The following is a 6,489-nucleotide window of genomic DNA, read 5'->3' on the forward strand; positions in this document are numbered from 1 at the left end:
CCCCTTTAAGGAGTACAAGTACACGTAAAGTAAAAGTAAAGTCGACATATAATTGAAAGTGGAAGTACGCGTACAATTATGCATACAAGTACTGCAAAAGTACAGGAACACATGCAGCACAAGTACACACTGGCTATATCCGTCAATACCAAAGAAAGCTATAACTGTCAATGACATAGACGGCTATATCCGTCAGTGGCCAAAGACAGCTAATTCCGTCAATGCCAAGGATGGTTAAATCCGCCAATGCCAAAGACGTCTGTAACCATCTGTGCAAAAGAAGTCTATAATCATCAAGGCTATGTCTGTGAATACCATAGACCAGCGATGGGCAAACCGGTCCTGAAGGGTTGCAGTGGGTCCTGGTCTTTGTTACAACTGATCCAACACAGGCAGTTTAACCAGTGAGAGCTCTGGGCAAACAAGAAGCACCTGACTGCAATCAACTGATTGCACTTGTAAGACACCGGATTGGTGAAAGGTGTCCTCTTGATGGGATGCAACAAAAACCCGCACCCACTGCGACCCTTTGTGGAATAGTTACCCCACCCCTGCTATAGACGGTCATATCTACAAATGCCAATGACGGCTACATCTGTCAATGCCAATGGAAGTTGAGAAAAATTTACACACTAGCAGAGCAAAGCACGAAATCAAGCATACAGTATGGTGGTTTCTGTACCAGCAAAACCTGTACCAACTCACGACAAAAGAGGGTAGATGCTGCAACAAGACAATGATACAAAACACAGAAGTAAATTAACTTCAGAATGGTTTCAGAAGAACAAAATACACGTTCTGGAGCGGCCAAGTCAAAGTCCAGACTTAAACCCCATTGAGATGCTGTAGCGTGACCAAAAGACAGTGATTCATGCCAGACATCCCAGGAATCTGACTGAAATACAGCAGTTTTGTAGAGAGGAATGGGCAAAGATTAGTCCTGATTGATGTGCCAGTCTGATCTGCAGCTACGGGAATTGTCTGGTTGAAGTTATTGCTGCCAAAGAGGGTGGGGGGTGGCACAAAATATCAAATGTGATGGTTCACTTACTTATTTTCCCCCTTCTGTCATTGTTTGCATACTATCCTCATTAAAAAATGAAAACCTATAAATGTTTGGGTGATTTTAGTTAAAGCAGACACTGTTTTTTCATCTGTGTGATTTTGACAAAGATGTTAGAAAATTCCAAAAGGTTCAGATACTTTTTCATACTACTGTATAGTGTTTTTTGTACCAGAAAAACCAGTACCAAATCACAACAAATTCAGCAGAACCTTGCCAGATTTGTTGTATTTTGGTACTGGTACTGCTAAAAAACAAGCATATTCTGGATTTCTTAACAACTGGTCCCAAAGCAATTTCTTGAGAAATTGCATTTCCAATTGTGAAAGGACTGCACAACAATGAGCAAATGCAAAGGTTGGGTAAAGCTGGGCCAAGGGAAAATTAGATGTATCGAAGGATGAACATTGTGTGGAATGTAACTTAACCAGTATCAAACCACCGGTCACAACAGTGACCAAAAACAATACATACACACCTAACTACACCCTGAATTGGTTGCCAGCCAATCGAAATTGGTTAGCGGTGCTTTCAACTCTGAACCATAGTAAAAAATCAACACCGCGCTTCCTTTCTCTCCTCCATACGCTCACCCACTTCTTCTTCCGCGCCAAATTGGCAATGCCGGTCACACTGAAACGGGACAGCGGCCCCTTGGAGATGCTGCTAACAATGTTCTTTATAAAAATGTTACGTCATTTGAAAGAGAGATTTGTTGATACGCTCAAAAGCTGGACCAACAAATCAGCCACTGACATAAACTAGAAAACACTTTAGGATCAAACGGTATTTCAACATGCCTAAAAGACAGACAAACGAGTCAGAAAAGCAACAATGACTACTAGGAATGTTTTGGACAACTAAATATGGTAAGCTAAATAGGCTGCCGTGCCAATCTTTTTTATGTTTTACAAGTTAGACCTGTTGAGAAACGAATTGCTGACTGTGTACTTTAAGTCCCACCTGTGGTTATGTGGGCAATTGCCAGTGCTGTGCAGAGTATAGCCTAAACAATTCTAAATTGTTGTCATAACAATTATACCATGGATATTATGCTTTTAATCTTTTCATGATTATTTTGCTGGTACTATGATTCCATACAATACAATACAATATATTATTATTATTATTATCTGAAATTGAGGCTTATAGGCCCCACAGCATGGCAAGTGGGCATTTGCGTGTTGTTGCAGCACCATTTCTGCTTATGTTCTGGGACCTGTGCCCGTCTCGTCATCCCTGCGCTGTCATGGGTACTTTGCATTCCGGTACCTTATGATTTACAAATTAAGCACTGGTCACTAAAGATGTCCCGATCGATCGGGATCACGTCATTTTCAAAGTATCGGAATCGGCAAAAAAATATCGGACATGCCTTTTTTTAATATATATATATATATTTTTAATTAAATCGTTTTCTAATTGTATTTAACGTTACAGACAAAATGTCTTACATTCATCCAGAGTCTTTAGTTAAATTTATCGCGTTAACGGCGGTCATTAATTTTTTAAAATTAATCACGTTAAAATATTTAATGCAATTAACCCATGCGCTGCACGACCCACTCACGCATTGTCGTATTCCATCTATAATGGCGCCGTTTTACCTATATATAGAGCTAAAAAGCAGCGTAAAATGAGTAGAGAGAATTTTGACAGTCTTTGGAACCTCCTTTTAATTGGCTAAAGCCTTAAAATCCCCCTCTCAACACTTAGAGATATCGTGGGAGGCAATGTGGGGAAGAACGGTAGTGGTTGATCTTTTCCTTAACACCCTATGTTACTTCCCAACGCAGAGAAGATATATCAATGGGTACCACTACGCACAATAATGGTTGCACTTCCCATCATGCATTTGGGCAGAACAGTTAAATGGCTACAGTATCATTTACTGGAAGCTCAACAAATACACTAGATGGCAATATTTGGTCACAATATACAAAGTCACATTTATCCTTTAAGAATTACAAGTCTTTCTATCCGTGGATCCCTCTCACAGAAAGAATGTTAATAATGTAAATGCCATCTTGAGGATTTATTGTCATAATAAACAAATACAGCTGTATGTTGAATGTATATATTCGTCCGAATTTTATTCATTTTTCTCTTAATGCATTGCCCAAAATGTATATGATCGGGAAAAATTATCGGGAATGATTGGAATTGAATCGGGAGCAAAAAAAAGCAATCGGATGGGGAAATATCGGGATCGGCAGATACTCAAACTAAAACGATCGGATCGGATCGGGAGCAAAAAAACATGATCGGAATAACCCTAATTTATACCATGGATATTATGCTTTTAATCTTTTTATGATTATTTTGCTGGTACTATGATTCCATCTCTCTTGTGTAGCGTCTTTGTGTGGCTTGAAAAGCGCTGTAGAAATACAATATATTATTATTATGATTATTATTATTATCTGAAATTGAGGCTTATAAACCCCACAGCAAGGCATTTGCATGTTGTCGCAGCACCATTTCTGCTCATGTTCCGGGACCTGTGCCCGTCTCGTCATCCCTGCGCTGTCATGGGTACTTTGCATTCCGGTACCTTATGATTTACAAATTAAGCACTGGTCACAGTCCTTATAATCTGCTTAATTGCTGCTCATTAGGGTTCTGTTTACATTTACAGATGTTTTCATTGGCTTTTTGACAACACCTAATGGAAACCTTTGTTCTTAAGAGTGGTGGACTTGAGGGTGTGTGTGTGAATAATTTTGTCAATAAAGTAATCACAGAAAGGCCATAAATTAGAATATTCCAAACCGCGGCCGGTGGTTCTGGTGGACGGGGCCACGCCCGCGGGAGCCTGCCTCTTAACTCACGCACTTCTCACTTCGGCACTGTAAATATTTTTCACCCTAGCACTTACATGCTCATACATTTCTCCGGGGAGAGTTGGGACGGGGCTTTACAGTCCCGGCCCGGCTCCCCCCTGTTTTTAATGCACCTCACACCAAGGTTGTGGGATGGTTGGGACCTGTTGGGGGTGGGGGCACCTCACGGCTGCCTCCTCACCACAGGCCCCGCCATCTCTGCACCTTTTTTAAATGCACCACACATCATACTCCACAGGAGGGCTCTGGCAAAGGGCGGTGGGACGGGCGGCTGGGCAGAAGCTCCATGCTGCGGTCCCACTGCCCCAACCCAAGCTCTCCTATTTTAATGCATACATTGCACTACCCTCCCCTCACACCCCCATCACGGTGCTGGGTGATGGCTGCCAGTCGGGAACCTGGCAGCCACAGTAATAGGGTGGTAGGTGGGTCCCACACTTTTTCTATATGGCGTGGCTCCTGGGGTGTGGCCTCCCCTCTGCCCGGGATTGGCGATGCGGCGGCGTAGGGTTGGTCGCCAACGGGCTTACACTCATAAGAGATTCACACGATTACTGGGTTCTAGATCACAGAACTGATTTGTGTACACTCTACCCCTTTCAATCACTTAGCTTATAGACACCCCCACCCCCATTCTCCTCTTTCACTGGCCAATAGGCCCCCACATGGTGTAAACCGGAAATACATCTCGCTGACGATAGCACCAGCATATTAGTAACTAGTTTAGATGTTCAACGTATTTCTAGTTGTTGTTTATGTATGTGTTTCTTTTCCTTCTTCTCTTGTATTTCTTTTCTTCTGTCCCCCCATAATCCCTTCCTGTTCGCTGCTTTGTCATAATAAAAAGGTATTTTGAATGATCACAATGGGAGTATGTCAGACTCTCAATGTGAAACATTAAAACTGTTCAGAATCCGGGCACTTAGACTTCCATTCTCTGTGTCAAACAGCTGAACAGGACAGGTTTAAAAAAAAAAAAAAAAAAAAAAAAAAAAAAAAAAGAATATTCCAAACAAATATTTTTGTTATGTCAGTTGTATTTGTCTATTTGACATGTCATTATTTCATGTGATTATAAACAAGATGAAAAATACATGTCAACCTTCCAAAAACACTTATCTACTGTGGGGGCACAGTCAGTGGCGCCACCAGGGGGTGGCCAGGGGTGGCCACGGTCACCCCTATAAATTGGTTGGCCACTCCACTGGCCACCCCGCTTGCCAGTATATCATTAGATTGTTGTAGCATCAGTTATGCATTTCATCCCAAATGAATGCATTCATTTTGTTGTGTTAAACGTAGGGCTGTTTAATTTATCACGTTAACGGGCGAAAATAATTAAAAAAAAATTAATCACGTGGAAATATTTATCACAATTAACGCATTCGCGGTACGACTCATTCATGCATTGCCACAAACTGCCTACAATGGCGCTGTTTTACTTATATACAGAGATAAGAGGCAGAGTGGAGTAGATACAAGCATTCATTGGGGCCGTGCTTTTAATTGGCAAAAGCTTTGTCATCTCTCCCACAGCAACTATAAATATTGTGGGAAGCAACGTGGCGAGTAATGACAGGAGATCTTTTTATTAACCCCCTGTAATGTACCCAACGCAGAGAAGATATAGCATTTGCAGCCACCACACACAGTCATGGTTGCACCACTTCCCATCATGCATTTGGGCAGAACAGTTAAGTCGCTACAGTATCATTTACTGAAAGCTCATCAAATACACTAGATGGCAATATTTCCTCACAATATACAAAGTCACATTCATCCTTTAAGAATTACAAGTCTTTCTATCCGTGGATCCCTTTCACAGAAAGAATGTTAATAAAGTTAATGCCATCTTGTGGATTTATTGTTATAATAAACAAATACAGTACTTATGTACAGTATGTTGAATTAATATATCCGTCTTATCTTTCCATTCCAACAATAATTTACAGAAAATTATGGCATATTTTAGAGCTAGTTTGAACTGCAATTAATTACGATTAATTAATTTTTAAGCTGTGATTAACTCGATTAAAAATTTTAATTGTTTGACAGCCCTAGTTAAATGTACACCTTATGCCTAATATATACATAACACAATAAAACATAATTGTTGTGGAACTCAAAATGTTGACTGGACAGTTATGGACTATGCACATTAAATCATTAGTAACATCAAATATTACACAATACACCAAAGTATATCAGTAGCCGTGTCCTTAAGTCTTTCTGATCGTTTTCCCCTGACCTTTTTACTGCAATAATATAATGAAAACCTGAAATTATGGCTTTCTGTTTTGGCCACCCCAAGATTTTAAGTGGCCCCATCTGGCCACCCCTATGAAAACTTTCTGGAGGCGCCACTGGGCACAGTCTGTACTACACTGACTATAACATGCATATTTGTTGCTTAGCTGCACATTTTGAGAATGTTTCTAATGAAAAAGTACTTTCGATGGTCAAAGAAAAGGTATTTTTGTTCATGTTGCTAGCAAGAAACATAGGTAGTCGGAGCAGGTTCTGGCCGGAACATAAAAATGCGAACTCCTTCAGATATCCGGTTAAGAAAACCGGAAGCGAATT

General features: G+C 40.7%; 1 protein-coding gene across 1 annotated transcript in view; it reads right to left on the bottom strand.

The window, feature by feature from the left end:
- LOC130920466 (uncharacterized) overlaps nt 1–354 on the bottom strand; it is a 30,765-nt gene extending 30,411 nt beyond the window's left edge. Inside the window, exon 1 of the mRNA XM_057843718.1 lies at nt 316–354. The gene's annotated coding sequence lies outside the window, so the exon portion shown is untranslated. The remainder of the gene's footprint in view (nt 1–315) is intronic.
- Nucleotides 355–6,489: the final 6,135 nt, after the last annotated feature.

Source organism: Corythoichthys intestinalis, chromosome 8 (assembly GCF_030265065.1).
Source record: "Corythoichthys intestinalis isolate RoL2023-P3 chromosome 8, ASM3026506v1, whole genome shotgun sequence".
Taxonomy (NCBI): Eukaryota; Metazoa; Chordata; class Actinopteri; order Syngnathiformes; family Syngnathidae; genus Corythoichthys; species Corythoichthys intestinalis.